Source organism: Arachis hypogaea, chromosome 13, assembly GCF_003086295.3.
Source record: "Arachis hypogaea cultivar Tifrunner chromosome 13, arahy.Tifrunner.gnm2.J5K5, whole genome shotgun sequence".
NCBI classification, from domain to species: Eukaryota; Viridiplantae; Streptophyta; class Magnoliopsida; order Fabales; family Fabaceae; genus Arachis; species Arachis hypogaea.
Genome location: NC_092048.1, coordinates 55,855,459 through 55,875,600, shown reverse-complemented (window position 1 = coordinate 55,875,600; position 20,142 = coordinate 55,855,459). Strand labels below are relative to the sequence as shown.

The 20,142-nt window shown below is 38.1% G+C and overlaps 1 non-coding gene across 1 annotated transcript; it reads right to left on the bottom strand.

Moving 5' to 3' along the window:
- Window positions 1-742: 742 nt before the first annotated feature.
- LOC112739459 (small nucleolar RNA R71) lies at window positions 743-850 on the bottom strand. The gene has a single exon (XR_003170394.1). It is a non-coding gene; the product is annotated as a small nucleolar RNA R71 (small nucleolar RNA).
- Between the last annotated feature and the right edge of the window lie 19,292 nt (window positions 851-20,142).

Sequence of the window (20,142 nt, the reverse complement as noted above, 5' to 3'; positions counted from 1 at the left end):
CTCTCATCTTCTTCTATTTATTTATTTATTTACTAACATCTCTTCCTCACTCACCAAAAATCCGAACCCCCTCTCTCTCTCTGAGTTCAGATTTTCTCTTCTTCTTTTCGTCTACTCTTCTTTTCTTCTTCTACTTACATAAGGGAACCTCTATACCTGGGCAAAAAGGATCCCTATTATTATTATTTTTCTGTTCCCTCTTTTTCATATGAGCAGGAGCAAAGACAAGAATATTCTTGTTGAATCAGATCCAGAACCTGAAAAGACTCTGAAGAGGAAACTAAGAGAAGCTAAATTACAACAATCCAGTAAGCACCTTTCAGAAATTTTCGAACAAGAAGAGGAGATGGCAGCCGAAAATAATAATAATGCAAGGAGGATGCTTGGTGACTTTACTGCACCTAATTCCAATTTACATGGAAGAAGCATCTCCATTCCCACCATTGGAGCAAACAATTTTGAGCTGAAACCTCAATTAGTTTCTCTGATACAGCAGAACTGCAAGTTCCATGGACTTCCATCTAAAGATCCTTCTCAGTTCTTAACTGAATTTTTGCAAATCTGTGATACTGTTAAGACTAATAGAGTAGATCCTGAAGTCTATAGGCTCATGCTTTTCCCTTTTGCTGTAAGAGACAGAGCTAGAGTGTGGTTGGACTCTCAACCTAAAGATAGCCTGAACTCTTGGGATAAGCTGGTCACGGCTTTCTTAGCCAAGTTCTTTCCTCCTCAAAAGCTGAGCAAGCTTAGAGTGGATGTTCAAACCTTCAGACAGAAAGAAGGTGAATCCCTCTATGAAGCTTGGAAGAGATACAAGCAACTGACCAAAAAGTGTCCTTCTGACATGCTTTCAGAATGGACCATCCTGGATATATTCTATGATGGTCTGTCTGAATTAGCTAAGATGTCATTGGATACTTCTGCAGGTGGATCCATTCACTTAAAGAAAATGCCTGCAGAAGCTTATGAACTCATTGACATGGTTGCTAATAACCAGTTCATGTACACTTTTGAGAGGAATCCTGTGAGTAATGGGACGCCTCAGAAGAAGGGAGTTCTTGAAATTGATACTCTGAATGCCATATTGGCTCAGAACAAAATATTGACTCAGCAAGTCAATATGATTTCTCAGAGTCTGAATGGAATGCAAGCTGCATCCAACAGTACTCAAGAGGCATCTTCTGAAGAAGAAGCTTATGATCCTGAGAACCCTGTAATAGCAGAGGTGAATTACATGGGTGAACCATATGGAAACACCTATAATCCCTCATGGAGAAATCACCCAAATCTCTCATGGAAGGATCAACAAAAGCCTCAACAAGGCTTTAATAATGGTTGATGAAATAGGTTTAACAATAGTAAACCTTTTCCATCATCCACTCAGCAACAGACAGAGAACTCTGAACAAAATACCTCTAATTTAGCAAATTTAGTCTCTGATCTATCTAAGGCCACTGTAAGTTTCATGAATAAAACAAGGTCCTCCATTAGAAATTTGGAAGCACAAGTGGGCCAGCTGAGTAAAAGGATCACTGAAATCCCTCCTAGTACTCTCCCAAGCAATACAGAAGAAAATCCAAAAGGAGAGTGCAAGGCCATTGATATAACCATCATGGCCGAATCCAAAGAGGAAGGGGAGGACGTGAATCCCAAGAAGGAAGACCTCCTGGGACGTCCAGTGATCAATAAGGAATTTCCCTTTGAGAAACCAAAGGAATCTGAGGCTCATCTAGAGACCATAGAGATTCCATTGAACCTCCTTATGCCATTCATGAGCTCTGAAGAGTACTCCTCTTCTGAAGAGAATGAAGATGTTACTGAAGAGCAAGTTGCCAAGTTCCTTGGTGCAATCATGAAGCTAAATGCCAATTTATTTGGTAATGAGACTTGGGGAGATGAACCTCCCCTGTTCACCAATGAACTAAATGCATTGGATCAACTGAGATTGCCTCAGAAGAAACAGGATCTTGGAAAGTTCCTGATACCTTGTACCATAGGCACCATGACCTTTGAGAAGGCTCTATGTTACCTGGAGTCAGGAATAAACCTCATGCCACTCTCTGTAATGGAGAAACTAGGAATCTTTGAGGTACAAGCTGCTAAAATCTCATTAGAGATGGCAGACAATTCCAGAAAACAGGCTTATGGACAAGTAGAGGACATATTAGTAAAGGTTGAAGGCCTTTACATCCCTGCTGATTTCATAATCCTAGATACTGGGAAGGATGAGGATGAATCCATCATCCTTGGAAGACCCTTCCTAGCCACAGCAAGAGCTGTGATTGATGTTAACAGAGGTGAACTAGTCCTTCAATTGAATGAGGACTCCCTTGAGTTTAAAACTCAAGGACATCCTTCTGTAAACATGGAAAAGAGGCTGATAAACCACTATTTTATGGTTTATCTTGTACTTAATTGAGTGGATTTCATCAACTCTTTACCCACTTATTCATATTAATTGCATGGTTTTACATTTGCCTTCCTAATTATGTGCTTTAATTGAAAACATGCTTCTTGGACTTATATTTGCTTATTATTAATCCTCTCTTATTACTATTAGATGTCTTGATATGTGTGTTAAGTATTTTCAGAGATTACAGGGCAGGAATGGCTCGGAGGATGAGAAGAAAGCATGCAAAAGTGGAAGGAATACAAGAAGTTGGAGAAATTGCTAAGCTGTCCAGCCTGACCTCTTCGCACTCAAATGGCTATAACTTTAGCTACAGAGGTCCAAACGACGCAGTTTCAGTTGTGTTGGAAAGCTAACGTCCGGGGCTTCGATTTGATATATAATATGTTTTAGTTCCCCTGACGCTAGGTGACGCGACCGCGTGATCCATGCGGCCGCGTCGTAGTGACGGAAATCCAGCGTGGCAAAATTCGAAACCAGCGAATTCTGGACTGTTTCTGACCCAGTTTGCGGCCCAGAAAACATAAATTAGAGGCTATAAAGTGGGGGACTGCATCCATTCATAAGAGGCTTTCATATTCACAATTTTAGGAGTAGATGTAGTTTTTAGAGAGAGAGGTTCTCTCCTCTCTCTTAGGATTAGGATTTAGGACTTCTCTTACTTTTAGGAGTGACTCTCAATCCAGGTTCAATGTTCTTTTATTTATTTTTCCATGCATGTCTATGTCAGATTTAAGTTCTTTTGTTAATGCAATTTGAGGTATTTCAGTTTAATATTGCTTTCTTTTATTTACATGATTATTGCTTCCCATCTGAAGGCATTCTTATTCAAGTAGATTTACTTTTCCCCTTTTGGTCTTGGTTAAGAAATCAGTAACTCAGGAATTATCCAACTTAATAGCATAATTGTTAATTATTATTTTGCCAATTGAGTTGAACTTCAATAATCCCAAGCTTTTCTTAGGAAATAAATAGGATTCGAAGATCAAACCAATTTGCCCCTTGACTTTCCTTTGCTTTAGTAAAGGTTAACTAAGTGGAATTAAGATTCAACTTTCATTGTTATTGATAAGGATAACTAAGTCTGGACTTCCAATTTCTTATACCTTGCCAAGAGATTTTATTATTATTATTTTATTTTACTTGTCATATAACATATTCCCACCTTACTTCCAAAACCCCCAATTTACAATCTTCATAACCAATAATAAGAACATACTTCCCTGCAATTCCTTGAGAAGACGACCCGAGGTTTGAATACTCGGTTATCAATTTAAAAGGGGTTTGTTACTTGTGACAACCAAAACATTTGTAAGGAAGGTTGATTGTTTGGTTTAGTAACTATACTTACAACGAGAGTTTGCTATAATCTCTAAACCATCAATCTTTGGTTCTTTCAAAATGGCGCCGTTGCCGGGGAATTGCAAACGTGTGCCTTATTATTGGTTATTGTAAATATTTGCTTTTTACTTGTTTATTTGTTTCTATTTTTGTTTTTATTTTTGCTTTTTCATAAATTAAGAGGTTATTGGTTTTTATTTAGTTATTAAAAAAAAATTTTCAAAAATTTGTTCTTAGTGTTCATCTTGATCTTCAAGTTGTTCTTCACGTTCATCTTGACCTTCAAGCTGTTCTTAGCTGTTTTCTTCGTTTTGATCTAAAAATTTGAAATTTGGTGTCATTTTATTGTTTTTCTCTTTCCTCATTAAATTTAAAAATATTTTTAATTAATTTTTTTCGAAAAAAAATTTTCAGATTTTTATTTTTAAAATTTTTATCTTATCTTATCTTATTTCAAAAAATCAAATTTCAAATCAAATTTAAAAATTTTCAAAATTTAAATTTAAAAATTTTCAAATTTCAAATTTCAAAATTTAATTTTCAAATTCAAAAATTTAAATAACCTTTTAATTTAAATTTATTTTTATTTTTGTTTTTAATTTTTTATTTGCTACTATGAACTCTCACCCCTTTGGCTATGAGTCTGGTTACAATAATGTTGCAGAAAGAAGAAATTACAATGAGAGCAGGCATCAAGGTTGACACAATCAAAGATGGGAGGAGCCACAAGGATTTGATCAACCCTCATGGCAACAACCACTTCCAATGGACTATCAACAACCACCACCATATGCCTATGAACCCTTTCATCAACATAACTTTGGACCACCACACTCACAAGCCCCTTTCCGCCATTCACCTCCATATGACCCTAACCCTCAACCACCATACCAACCACCTTATGAGCCATATGAACCATATATAGAACCACCCCAATTCCAACCCAATTACTCACAAGAACCACCACTTCAATATTCACCATCTCCATATCCATCAATCCAAGAGCACTATGATCCTATTTATGAAAGCCGAGTGCATCAAGAGGCAAAGGATCGTCTCAAGGAAATAGTGGATTGATGTCAGGCAACCATTCATCAATTGGGGCAACTCCTAATGAGTCAATTAGCTTCCCGACGTTCGGACACTCAAGGAACCCCCATGGCTTCATGTGGACAATCTAATGAAGAACGTAGTATGAAGGAGATACTAGAAACTCCAGTGAACAATACGGAGCATGAATTTGTACTGGAACAAGTAGAGGAAGCCGGAATTATTGAAGAAGAAGAAATGGTTGAAGACTTAGGAGATGCAGAACCTCCATGGGAAAGTCAAGACATAAAGCCTCCTTCCGAGACGGTTGAAATTGATGCTGAGGAGGGTGTACAACCTCCAAAGCATATCATAGTTGAAGACTTGGAAGAGGTTGATCAAGAGATGGAAATTCAAGAAGAAGAAGCACAACCTCCCATGCCCTTGGAAAGCAATGAAGAGGAGATTGAATTGAAAGAGAGCTACCAAGAGGAAGAGGTTGAAATTGAAGAAGCTTACAAAGAAGTGGTAGTTATCAGAAAAGAGCACAAGGGAGTGGAGCTTGCAATTTCATTAAAAATACCTCCCCCTAAGTTGCCATCATCCTTCACAACATTCAAGTGGGTAAAATTCATATCCCATAGCTTTCTAATCCCACTTGAATATGGGCTACTGGAGACGAATGGTCAACTTAGAGCTCTTTGTGGCATTAAGAGTAAGAGGAAGATGGCCAGTGGTAAGAATTGTCCTGCAAGGTTCATTATGGTTGGAAGCTTTAAGTTTAAACACAAAGGTTGGTGTAGAGCTCAATTGAATGGGCCTAGGAAGCTGTTTGGTAGCTGCAGTGAGAATTCAAATTACTTATCACCCGGCTGGAAAAATACAGATCCCAACAAAGATGGGTGTAAAAGCAAGATTTGGGATCCTGGAATCTGCTCTAACACTTGTTGCCCCGGGAGCCTAAGAATCTGTTTGAAGCTTCTTAAGGGCTTTACATGCTTAGTTTGGGATCCCGAAGGTTACTGGAATTACAAACATTGGTGGAGATTCTTGGATGAGTTCAAGCATAAGCCACCATAACAGGAAGCTCATCAAATGTCCAACTTAAGGACTTTAACTAAAAGTGCTAGGTGGGAGACAACCCACCATGGTATGATCGTCCTTTTTCATTTTTATTTAGTTTTATTTGTTTTTGAATTTTATTTTATTTTGTTATATTGAACCTGGAGTTTTGCATCACATTCATATTAACACCGCATTCTGCATTTTTCAGATTACAAAAAAAAAAGAGCGAGCACGCGACGCGACCGCATCAGCGACGCGTCCGCGTCGCAAGGAGAGGGGAGAAAAATAAAAAAACGAACAGAGAGTTTCGCAGGAGCAGCGCTGGAGGTGTGCCAATAGCACAAATCACCCCACGCAACCGCGTCACTGACGCGACCGCGTCACCTGGGAATAACGGCCTCCCACGTGACCGCGTGCCCCACGCGGCCGCATGACCTGAAAATCGACGTCAACCAGGTGCATGGCCGAAAGTTGAGCTGGAGTTGGGCTGGACTCGTGCTGGTAGCCCAAGCCTCACCATGCGAACGTGTGCCTCACGCGTCCGCGTCATATCCCCATGATGGCCACTCACGCGATCGCATGCCCCATGCGATCGCGTCACCCTGGATTTTGGCAATACTGAGTTTTGAACAGAGAGTTGTGCGACCGCGAGGCTGCACTCGCGCCACTAGCACAAATCAAGTCACGCGATCGCGTGCCCCACGCGTCCGCGTCACCCAACCTTATCGTGCACCACGCGACCGCGTCACCCACGCGACCGCGTCGCCAGCGTCGCACAACCTATCCAGATTAGTGCCAATTTTCTTATCTTTTCTCTTCTAATCCTAATTTCTTCCTTCTCTCTCCTTTCTCACTTTCTTTTTCTACTTCTCATTCTTTTTCACTTTTATTTTATTTTATTTAATTTATTTGCATGCTTTCATTCATTGCATATTTTTATTTTTTTTTAAATTTATTAACTTTGGTGTTCAAAAGTTCTTATTCAACTGTTACATCTTTTCTTGAATTACTTTGGTGCTTAATAACTTGTTTTACACTGTGGGATGATATTAATTATCTGCCAATGCCAATCTTTTATAATACTTGCACTTCATTTGCATTGCCACGAACTTACATTGTCTTTCATTACCCACTCTCTCCTCCCATTGTTGCAATTTTTTGCACTCTTGATCTGCCATGTACTTCTATTATTTTCTCACTTGCATGTTGTAGCTACCATGTAATTGAGACCCTCACTTTTGGCATTAACCAACCCATGTTTTATTTGTTTTCTATCTTTGCTTTGGGTTACTTTCCTTCCCTTTTTCTTTCAGGATGGCCACCAGGAAGAGAACCGGAAGACGTTCACATGGGAGAGACAAACAAGTTCCTACGCACATTCCTTGATGAGAAAAGCGTCAGTTGAAACAACCCATCCACCTGCAAATCTCAGCATGCACCGAGGATGGTGCAATCTTTAAGTGTGGGGAGGTCGATACCGATCTCCATGGGTTAGTACTTTCCTGTCTCAAACACCAATATTTTATTTTCTTTGTTAAATTGTTGCATTTGCATATTTAATTGCATGTTTATTTGATTTTTGCATTTAGTTACTGCTTGGTTAAAATAATAAGTTTCTTCTTAAGATCTTATTTTTTTGAAAATTTTCACTAATTTAAAACCAAAATTTTTGTGTTAAACTTGTTTGAAGTTGTATTTGGAACATGGTTTTTGAGCCAAAGAACACACAACCTGTGAGATTTGAGCTTATTTATATGGTTACATTATTTAACCATAAATATTTTATTCCTGTGTGTTTCCTTCTCTATGATTGTAATCTATTTTTTTTGTTCCATTCTATATGTCCAATATTTAGTGTATTTACATGCTTGCATATGATTGAGGCTATTGTTTGATTTTAGCTCACTTATCCCAAAATTAGCCTACCTTTTACATCACCCTTGTTAGCCCCCTTGAGCTTTTAAATCCCTTCTGTTTTATAACCACATTACTAGCCTTAAGTAGAAAAACAAAATAAGAATCCCAAGTTGAATCCTTGGTTAGCTTAAGATAGATATTGTGTAAAATTTAAGTGTGGGGAATTTTATGGGAACATGGGATGATATGAAAAAGTAGGGAATTAAATTGAATAAGTTATTTGAAAATTTGGGAAGCATGCTCATGTGAAATCAAAATAATTAAATTACCATGTGCATTGAAGAAAAATATATGTAATTAAATAAGGGGATACAAAAAAAAAAAAGAAAAGAAAAATGAAAAAAAAACCCCAAATGCAAAATGAAAAAATCAAAATAAATGCACATGGGACAAAATTCAAAAATAAGTTTGATATATGAGCATGTAATACAAAAGTGGAAAAATTTTGGGTAGCTAGGTAAAGTATTTTTAAATTATATAAAGTATGTATATGTTAGGTGAGATCTTAGACTAATCAAAGGATTCACTTTGTTAGCTCACTTAGCCTTATATATATATACCCTCACCCTTACCTTAGCCCCATTACAACCTTGAAAAGACCTCATGATGTTTGCATTGGTACATTAAATTTTTGTTGATTGGTTAGATGAAGAACAAGGTTTAGAAAGCATGACTAGAGAAGAGTAGAGTGAATAACCCTATACACTTGAGAGATTAGAGTGATATACACTTCCAGTGAGGGTTCAACGCTTAAATTCTATGTTCCCTGCTTTCATGAGCTGTCTTCTTACAAGTTCACTTGCTTTTTATTGTATGATTTGAATTAGTGGAAATTGGTTTGTATTTGTCTTGGAGAACTTATTTACTCTTAACCAAGTAAGTCAAAGCATTTAGCATGTAGTTGCATTCATAGGTTGCATTTCATACCATTCCTCTTCATCTTTATAGCTTCTCTTGAGCTTAGCATGAGGACATGCTAGTGTTTAAGTGTGGGGAGGTTGATAACCACTATTTTATGGTTTATCTTGTACTCAATTGAGTGGATTTCATCAACTCTTTACCCACTTATTCATATTAATTGCATGGTTTTACATTTGCCTTCCTAATTATGTGCTTTGATTGAAAACATGCTTCTTGGACTTATATTTGCTTATTATTAATCCTCTCTTATTACTATTAGATTCCTTGATATGTGTGTTAAGTGTTTTCAGAGATTACAGGGCAGGAATGGCTCGGAGGATGAGAAGAAAGCATGCAAAAGTGGAAGGAATACAAGAAGTTGGAGAAATTGCTAAGCTGTCCAGCCTGACCTCTTCGCACTCAAACGGCTATAACTTTAGCTACAGAGGTCCAAACGATGCAGTTCCGGTTGCATTGGAAAGCTAACGTCCGGGGCTTCGATTTGATATATAATGTGTTATATTTCCCCTGACGCTAGGCAACGCGACCGCGTGATCCATGCGGCCACGTCGCAGAGACGGAAATCCAGCGTGGCAAAATTCGAAACCAGCGAATTCTGGACTGTTTCTGACCCAGTTTGTGGCCCAGAAAACACAGATTAGAGGCTATAAAGTGGGGGACTGTATTCATTCATAAGAGGCTTTCATATTCACAATTTTAGGAGTAGATGTAGTTTTTAGAGAGAGAGGTTCTCTCCTCTCTCTTACGATTAGTATTTAGGACTTCTCTTAGTTTTAGGAGTGACTCTCAACCCAAGTTCAATGTTCTTTTATTTATTTTTCCATGCATGTCTATGTCAAATTTAAGTTCTTTTGTTAATGCAATTTGAGGTATTTCAGTTTAATATTGCTTTCTTTTATTTACATGATTATTGCTTCCCATCTGAAGGCATTCTTATTCCAGTAGATTTACTTTTCCCCTTTTGGTCTTGGTTAAGAAATTAGTAACTCAGGAATTATCCAACTTAATAGCATAATTGTTAATTGTTATCTTGCCAATTGAGTTGAACTTCAATAATCCCAAGCTTTTCTTAGGAAATAAATAGGATTCGAAGATCAAACCAATTTGCCCCTTGACTTTCCTTTGCTTTAGTAAAGGTTAACTAAGTGGAATTAATATTCAACTTTCATTGTTATTGATAAGGATAACTAAGTCTGGACTTCCAATTTCTTATACCTTGCCAAGAGATTTTATTATTATTATTTTATTTTACTTGTCATATAACATATTCCCACCTTACTTCCAAAACCCCCAATTTACAATCTTCATAACCAATAATAAGAACATACTTCCCTGCAATTCCTTGAGAAGACGACCCGAGGTTTGAATACTCGGTTATCAATTTAAAAGGGGTTTGTTACTTGTGACAACCAAAACGTTTGTACGAAGGGATTTCTGTCGGTTTTGAGACTATATCTACAACGCGACTGTTTTTATGAAATTCTTTACTGGCAAAAATCCCAACGTCAGAGGCACAGTAAGCTTCTCTCAAAACAGAGTCAACCAGAGCCCCCACAGTCAAACTCTAAGTTTGGTGTTGGGAGGACACAACCAAATTCTAAGTTTGGTGTTGAACTCCCATATCCAAACTCTAAGTTTGGTGTTGGGGAGTCTCAACAATGCTCTGAACATCTGTGAGGCTCCATGAGAGCCCACTGTCAAGCTATTGACATTAAAGAAGCGCTTGTTGGGAGGCAACCCAATTTTTATTTAATTATATTTTTATTAGTTATATGTCTTTATAGGTTCATGATCATGTGGAGTCACAAAATAAATCAAAAAATTAAAAACAGAATCAAAAACAGCAGAAGAAAAATCACACCCTGGAGGAGGATCTTACTGGCGTTTAAACGCCAGTAAGGAGCATCTGGCTGGCGTTGAACGCCAGAAACAAGCAGCATCCTAGCGTCCAGACTCCAGAAATGCACAGTGAAGAAGAGCTGGCGCTGAACGCTAGAAACAAGCATCTGGGCGTTGAACGCCCAGAACAAGCATCAGTTCGGCGTTTGAACGCCAGAATTGCATGCAAAGGCATTTTACATGCCTAATTGGTGCAGGGATGCAATTCCTTGACACCTCAGGATCTGTGGACCCCACAGGATTATCTCAGCATCTGTGGACCCCACAGGATCCCCACCTACCACCACTCACTCTCTTCCCTCTTCTCAATGTTCATCCTCTCTTCCCAATAAACACTCTTCCCCAAAACTCTTCACCAATCACCTCAATCTCTCTTCCCTATCACTACTTCACCACTCACATCCATCCACTCTTCCCCATAAACCTACCTCATAAACTCCACCTACCTTCAAAATTCAAAATTAATTTCCCACCCAAACCCACCCTATATGGTCGAAATTAACCCCCCCTCCCCTCCCTATATAAAGCCCTCCATTCTTCCTCATTTTCACACAACATAACCCTCTCTTTTCTTCTTGGCCGAATACACCTCTCCCTCCTCTCCTCCATATTTTCTTCTTCTTCTTCATCTATTCTTTCTTCTCTTGCTCGAGGGCGAGCAATATTCTAAGTTTGGTGTGGTAAAAGCATAAGCTTTTTGTTTTTCCATTACCATTGATGGCACCCAAGACCGAAGAACCCTCTAGAAAAGGGAAAGGGAAGACAAAAGCTTCCACCTCCGAGTCATGGGAGATGGAAAGATTCATCTCCAAAGCTCATCAAGACCACTTCTATGATGTTGTGGCCAAGAAGAAGGTGATCCCCGAGGTCCCTTTCAAACTCAAGAGAAATGAGTATCCGGAGATCCGACATGAGATCCATAGAAGAGGTTGGGAAGTTCTAACAAACCCCATCCAACAAGTCAGAATTCTAATGGTTCAAGAGTTCTATGCTAATGCATGGATCACTAGGAACCATGATCAAAGTAAGAACCCGAACCCAAAGAATTATCTCACCATGGTTCAGGGGAATTACTTAGATTTTAGTCCAGAAAATGTAAGGTTGGCGTTCAACTTGCCAATGATGGAAGAGAACGCACGCCCCTACACAAGGAGAGTCAACTTTAATCAAAGGTTGGACCAAGTCCTCATGGACATATGTGTGGAAGGAGCTCAATGGAAGATTGACTCAAAAGGCAAACCGGTTCAACTGAGAAGACTGGACCTTAACCCTGTAGCTAGAGGATGGTTGGAGTTTATTCAACGCTCAATCATTCCCACTAGCAACCGGTCTGAAGTTACTATAGACTGGGCCATCATGATCCATAGCATCATGATTGGAGAAGAGGTGGAGGTTCATGAGATTATACCTCAAGAACTCTACAAGGTGGCTGACAAGTCCTCCACTATGGCAAGGTTAGCTTTTCCTCACCTCATTTGCCATCTATGCAATTCGGCTGGGATTGACATAGAAGGAGACATTCCCATTGAGGAAGAGAAGCCCATCACTAAGAAAAGGATGGAGCAAACAAGAGAGCCCATTCATGGAGCTCAAGAGACGCATGAAGCTCATCACCATGAGATCCCAGAGATGCCTCAAATACATTTTCCTCCACAAAACTATTGGGAGCAAATCAACACCTCCCTAGGAGAATTAAGTTCCAACATGGGACAATTAAGGGTGGAACATCAAGAGCACTCCATCATCCTTCATGAAATTAGAGAAGATCAAAAAGCAATGAGGGAGGAGCAACAAAGACAAGGAAGAGACATAGAAGAGCTCAAGGACATCATTGGTTCCTCAAGAAGGAAACGCCACCATCACTAAGGTGGATTCATTCCTTGTTCTTAAATTCTCTGTTTTTCGTTTTCTTTATGTTAAGTGCTTATCCATGTTTGTGTCTTATTACATGATCATTAGTAATTAGTAACTATGTCTTAAAGTTATGAATGTCCTATGAATCCATCACCTCTCTTAAATGAAAAAAATGTTTTAATTCAAAAGAACAAGAAGTACATGAGTTTCGAATTTATCCTTGAACTTAGTTTAATTATATTGATGTGGTGACAATACCTTTTGTTTTCTGAATGAATGCTTGAACAGTGCATATGTCTTTTGAAGTTGTTGTTTAAGAATGTTAAATATGTTGGTTCTTGAAAGAATGATGACAAGGAGACATGTTATTTGATAATCTAAAAAATTATAAAAATGATTCTTAAAGCAAGAAAAAGCAGCAAAGAACAAAGCTTGTAGAAAAAAAAAAGCAAAAAATAAATAAATAAATAAATAGAAAGAAAAAGCAAGCAAAAAAAGCCAAAAGCTCTTAAAACCAAAAGGCAAGAGCAAAAAGCCAATAGCCCTTAAAACCAAAAGGCAAGGGTAATAAAAAGGATCCCAAGGCTTTGAGCATCAGTGGATAGGAGGGCCTAAAGGAATAAAATCCTGGCCTAAGCGGCTAAACCAAGCTGTCCCTAACCATGTGCTTGTGGCGTGAAGGTGTCAAGTGAAAACTTGAGACTGAGCGGTTAAAGTCAAGGTCCAAAGCAAAAGAAGAGTGTGCTTAAGAACCCTGGACACCTCTAATTGGGGACTTTAGCAAAGCTGAGTCACAATCTGAAAAGGTTTACCCAGTTATGTGTCTGTGGCATTTATGTATCCGGTGGTAATACTGGAAAACAAAGTGCTTAGGGCCACGGCCAAGACTCATAAAGTAGCTGTGTTCAAGAATTAACATACTGAACTAGGAGAATCAATAACATTATCTGAACTCTGAGTTCCTATAGATGCCAATCATTCTGAACTTCAATGGATGAAGTGAGATGCCAAAACTATTCAAGAGGCAAAAAGCTACAAGTCCCGCTCATCTGATTGGAGCTATGTTTCATTGATGGTTTGGAATTTATAGTTTATTCTCTTCTTTTTATCCTATTTGATTTTCAGTTCCTTGGGGACAAGCAACAGTTTAAGTTTGGTGTTGTGATGAGCGGATAATTTATACGCTTTTTGGCATTGTTTTTAGTATGTTTTTAGTAGGATCTAGTTACTTTTAGGGATATTTTTATTAGTTTTTATGTTAAATCTACATTTCTAGACTTCACTATGAGTTTGTGTGTTTTTCTGTGATTTCAGGTATTTTCTGGCTGAAATTGAGGGACTTGAGCAAAAATCAGATTCAGAGGTTGAAGAAGGACTGCTGATGCTGTTGGATTCTGACCTCCCTGCACTCAAAGTGGATTTTCTGGAGCTACAGAACTCAAAATGGCGCGTTTCCAATTGCGTTGGAAAGTAGACATCCAGGGCTTTCCAGCAATATATAATAGTCCATACTTTGGCCGAGTTTAGATGACGTAAAAGGGCGTTGAACGCCAGTTCTACGCTGCTGTCTGGAGTTAAACGCCAGAAACACGTCACAAACCAGAGTTGAACGCCAGAAACACGTTACAACCTGGCGTTCAACTCCAAAAGAAGCCTCTGCACGTGGAAAGCTAAAGCTCAGCCCAAGCACACACCAAGTGGGCCCCGGAAGTGGATTTATGCATCAATTACTTACTTCTGTAAACCCTAGTAGCTAGTTTATTATAAATAGAACTTTTTACTATTGTATTAGACATCCTGGATTGTATTTTTGATCCTGTAATCACGTTTTGGGGCTGGCCTCTCAGCCATGCCTGGACCTTTCACTTATGTATTTTCAACGGTAGAGTTTCTACACTCCATAGATTAAGGTGTGGAGCTCTGCTGTTCCTCATGAATTAATGCAAAGTACTACTGTTTTTCTATTCAACTCAAATTATTCCGCTTCTAAGATATTCATTCGCACTTCAACATGAATGTGATGAACGTGACAATCATCATCATTCCCCCACGAACGCGTGCCTAACAACCACTTCCGTTCCACCTTAGATTGGATGATTATCTCTTGGATCTCTTAATCAGAATCTTCGTGGTATAAGCTAGATTGATGGCGGCATTCATGAGAGTCCAGAAAGTGTAAACCTTGTCTGTGGTATTCCAGGTAGGACTCTGGAATTGAATGACTGTGATGAACTTCAAACTCGCGAGTGCTGGGCGTAGTGACAGACGCAAAAGGAGGGTGAATCCTATTCCAGTGTGATCGAGAACCTCAGATGATTAGCCGTGCTGTGATAGAGCATTTGGACCATTTTCACAAGAGGATAGGATGCATCCATTGACCACGGTGATGCCTCCAGATGATTAGCCATGCAGTGACAGCGCATCGGACCATTTTCACAGAGAGGATGAAAAGTAGCCATTGACAATGGTGATGTCCTTACATAAAGCCAGCCATGGAAAGGAGTAAGATTGATTGGATGAAGACAGCAGGAAAGCAGAAGTTCAGAGGAACGGAAGCATCTCCATACGCTTATCTGAAATTCTTACCAATGATATACAGAAGTATTTCTATCTTTATTTTCTGTTTATTTATTATTTATTTTCGAAAACTCCATGACTATTTTATATCCGCCTGACTGAGATTTACAAGGTGACCATAGCTTGCTTCATACCAACAATCTCCGTGGGATCGACCCTTACTCATGTAAGGTTTTATTACTTGGACGACCCAAGCACTTGATGGTTAGTTGTATCGAAGTTGTGAATAAAAAACAATTTATTAAGACGTGCGTACAGAGTTTTTGGCGCCGTTGCCTGAGATCACAATTTCGTGCACCAGAATTCATGGTAGCAATTAAAGATGAAAAGGAAAAACAAAAATAAATGAACAAGCAAAAGAAAAATATTTACAATAACCAATAATAAGGCACACGTTAGCAGTTCCCCGGCAACGGCGCCATTTTGACGTTGGAATTTTTTTGCCAGTAAAGAAGTTCATAAAAATAGTCGTGTTGTAGATATAGTCTCTAAACCAACAAAAATCCCTTCGTACAAACATTTTGGGTGTCACAAGTAACAAACCCTTTTTAAAAATTGTTAACTGAGTATTCAAACCTCGAGTCGTCTTCTCAAGGAATTGCAAGGAAGTATGTTCTTATTACTGGCTATGAAGGTTGTAATCGGGGTTTAGAAAGTGAGAAGAAAGTGATTTAAATGATAAGTGAAGTAGATGGCAATTAAAGTAAATAAATACTGTAAAGTAAACTTCTGGCAAGGTAAGAGAAATTGGAAGTCCAACTTAGTTATCTCTCTCAACAATAATGAAAGTTGAATCTAAATTCCACTTAGTTAACCTTTACTAAAGTAAAGGAAAGTCAAGGGACTAATTAGTTTGACCTTCGAATCCTATTTATTTTCCTAAGAAAAAGTTGGGATTATTGAAGTTCGGTTCAATTAGCAAGATAACGATTATCAATTATGCTGAGTTTAATAATGTTGAGTTACTGATTTCTTAACCAAGACCAAAAGGGAAAAAGTAAAATTGTTGGAATAAAAATGTCCTTAGATGGGAAGCAATGGTAACACAAATTAAGGAGAAAGCAATCAATAACTGAAATACCTCAAATAATCATTAATTCAAATCATAACATGGGAAGAATTCATAAGTCAAGTTGGCAACATTTATAGGTACGAATAAAAGCATTAAAGTAAATAGTAAACCTGGATCGAGAGTCACTCTTACAAACTAAGAGAAGTCCTAAATCCTAATCCTAATCCTAAGAGAGAGAGGAGAGAACCTCTCTCAAACTAAGTCTAAATCATGGAAAGTGAAAATTGGCGAGCTCTCCCTGAATGGATGCATTCCCCCACTTCATAACCTCTGGTCCATGCCTTCTGGACTTGGATTTGGGCCAAAAAGGGCTTCAGAATTCGCTATGAGCATTTTCTGTAATTTCTGGTGCGTGGCCTCTGTCACGCGTCCGCGTGGGTCACGCGGTCACGTCATCTGGAGCTTTTCTTTGCCACGCGGTCGCGTCAGTCATGCGACCGCGTCATGTGCGTTCTGCTTAAGGCGCGCGGTCGCGTCAGTCATGCGGCCGCGTCGCTGCTGATTTGCGCTTGGCACGTGATCGCTTCGTCCATGCGATCGCGTGGATGCCAGTTTCTTCAGAAGCTCCGTTTTGTGCTTTCCTTCTATTTTTGTATGTTTCCTTTCCATCCTTTAAGTCATTCCTACCTTAGAAGATCTGAAACTACTCAACACACTAATCACGGCATCGAATGGAAATAAAGGTAATTAAAATAATTAATATTAAAGCATAGGAAACATGTTTTTCACATACATCACATAATAAGGAAGGGAAAGTAAAACCATGCAATTAATATGAATAAGTGGGTGAAGGATTGAATAAATCACTCAAATTAAGCACAAAATATTTCATAAAATATGGGTTTATCAGCTGACCCGCTAGTTGAGCAGCCTAGAGTTGAGACATCTAGAGCTGTGATTGTTTATTAGCGTCAGCACCACCCACCACCGCCAGGCGGTGGCGCTTTATAGAGTTATTTCCCCCGGTCCGTTTCTGGCACGGAGGACCGTGCATCATCTGAGTGTGGGGGAGGTTCTACTATTTTGTGGGTGTAAATATTCTCTTCCGAACACTTGTCATTTTAGTTCATTTTCAGTCTTTATTATGCTTTTTGTGGATACTTTTAGCACCTTGACTTATGCATTTTTTTACTTTGGTATATATATTAGTTGCTTCTACTCATCTTTACTTATGCACTTTCATTTTAGTATATATATACATATTGCATTTTATATTGCTTGGTATATAGTATAAATATAGATTGTGATTGGATGATGTGAATAGCTTATGCCTAGTTTATCTTGATCCTAATTGTTCATGTTACTTTTTGCTTGTTAAAAATTAGGAAAAGAACTAGGAAATTTTGAAAAATTTTGCATCCATCACATCATACATACATATAGGAAATAATTTTGGTGAAAAACAACAAATCTTCCAATAATTTTTCCAAGGGCATGCTATTGAATTGATTGAGAAAACTGTTTTCAAACTTGCTTGAATGATTTCTTTATGGAACATAGAAGAGTAAAGAACAAATACCTTGTGAGTTTTTGAGCTATATTGAGTGGTTACACATTTTAACCACTAATTTTGTTCATCGTGTGATATCTCTTCTATGATTGCAATCTTGGTTTTGCTTGATTCTTTATTTCCTATGATTGATGTTCTGAACTGTGTTGAGCATGATTGAGGCCATCTTTGTTAAAAGCTTACTTATTCCATATAGCCTACCCTTTGCATTCACCATTGTTAACCCCTTTGAGCTTTATTTACCCCGTTGTTCTTGATTTTAGCACATCACAACCTTAAGCGAAAAACCATGAATTACCTTGGATTGCATCCTTGATTAGCTTAGATTAAAGAAGTGTGTTTCATGTAAGTGTGGGGGAATCTTTTGGGAAACATTGGTAGGGAATGAAAATGTTTAATTTGGGTATTTCATTAAAAATTTTGGAAAATGGGAACAATCGTGTATGAGCCGCTTAATCATATGCATTTTACTTTAAAAAAAAATCATAAAAAGGGGATGAAAGTTACCCCTAAGTGAAGGAAAATGAATAAGAAATGCATATGTGATATGAATGATAAAGCATACATGAGTGTTTGTGAAAAAGAATTGATGGAAGGTTAGGATTGCATTTTATTTTGATTTGGTTGATATAGGTTGAGTTGGATACTTAAACTAATCAAGGATTCAATTGCATTTAGTCCACTTGGCCATATCTATCCCACCTTAGCCCTAACCCCATTACAACCTCAATAAGTCCTTATGATAATTGCATTCATGCATCAATTATGCGTTGATTGTTAGAGGAAAGGCAAATCCTTGAAAATATGATTAGAAGAGACTTGAGTGATTAAATCCCTAGACATGGAGTGCTTAGAGTGTACACACACCTAGTGAGGGTTCAATTACTCAACTCTATGTTTCCCTACTTCTCATCATGTATTCTTGCAAGTTACTTCATTTGGATGAGTTAAATCAATTCTTTAGATTTTAGATGCATTGGATTATCTTCTTTGCTTTGCTCTAATTGTCTATACTTGCTTGGGAATTTGATTGTTTGTTTTCACCAATTTCACATAGATACCATAGATAGATATATATATATATATATATATATATATAGTACATACATACTTGCATGCATATAGGTAGTTGCATTTAATAAGTTGATTACCCCTTTGATTATTCTCCTTGTTTATTTAGCATGAGGACATGCTATTGTTTGAGTGTGGAGAAATTGATGAGTCCATATTTGATGGTATATTTTGACTCAATTTGGATGGATTCTAGCACATGAACTCACACTTAAGCACCAAAATAGCATACTTTTGTAGTTGATCCCTAACTTGATCCTAAATGTGAAAACATGCATTTTAATGCTTAGATTAGTGATTTATAATCCCACTTTTATGTCATTCGATGCCGTGATATGGTTTGTGAGTAATTTCAGGCCTTGAAGGCAAGAATGGATGGGCAAAAGTGGAAGAAAGCATGTACAAGGGAGAAAACACGAAGAAAACAAGGAAAAGTATACACAGTGAAGTGTGCGTACGCACGCACCTGTGCGTACACACAAGTCGATTTTCAGCCAAGTGTGCGGACGCACACGTCTGTGCATCCGCACAGGTCGCAACACGTGATTTTGAGGCACATGCTTCTCGAATTCTGAGGCCTTTTGGACCATTTTGGAAGGCTTGAATGTTGATTTTGAGGTGCTATATGAGGGGAGAATCAACACATATCAAGACATTAGCTTCCATTAGGTCTTAGTTTTAGTTTTTTTACAAGTTTTTTCATAGTAGTAGGAGTAGTAGTGTAGAGTAGAGAGCTCTCCTAGGGTTTATCAATTTCCATGTAGCATTTTATAGCAAGCTTTTCTTTTGGATTTTGCTCATCTTTAATTGTAAGCATTCTCAATTTCCTCTTTAATTAAAGCACCTTTACTTTCACTTCCTTTTGGTTCAAGTTACTTTGTTTATAATTGCAATTTTGAGTTCTTGAAGTTTCGATTGATGAATTTAATGTTTCATGCCTCCTTTATGTTTGATTGCTTGTTTATGTTTGGTTTTGTTGATAGTTGGTTATAGTTTTCCAATTTACTTTGCAATTTTCCATGTTTCACTTTTATGCACATAAGGTGTTTGTGAAAATTCCAACTCTAGATTTTGAGTAGATTTTCCCACCTTGGCTTGTGGTTTGAGTTCCTAGGATACTAGAGTCATAATGTTCGACATTTAGTGGTAATCCTTTGATAGTTAGTTGACTCTTGTTTCCATTGATGCTAGCCTTTTATCAACTAGTTTTGTAAGTTGGTTAGGACTTATGGATTAAGGTCAATTATGCTTGCTTGACTTACTCCTCGATGGTTGGGGTTGACTAGGCGAGATTGGCTCATCATAATTACCATAGTTGTGGTTATGGTGATGATAGGATTCCTTGGATACTCATTCCCAAGACAAGGCTCTTTATTGCATTTATAGCATTTTCACTAGTTTTGATCTTACCTTCCCTTTGCTTGCATTAATTACAATTTTCCTCATCTCTTAGTTCTTTGATTTCTGAGTTTTTTT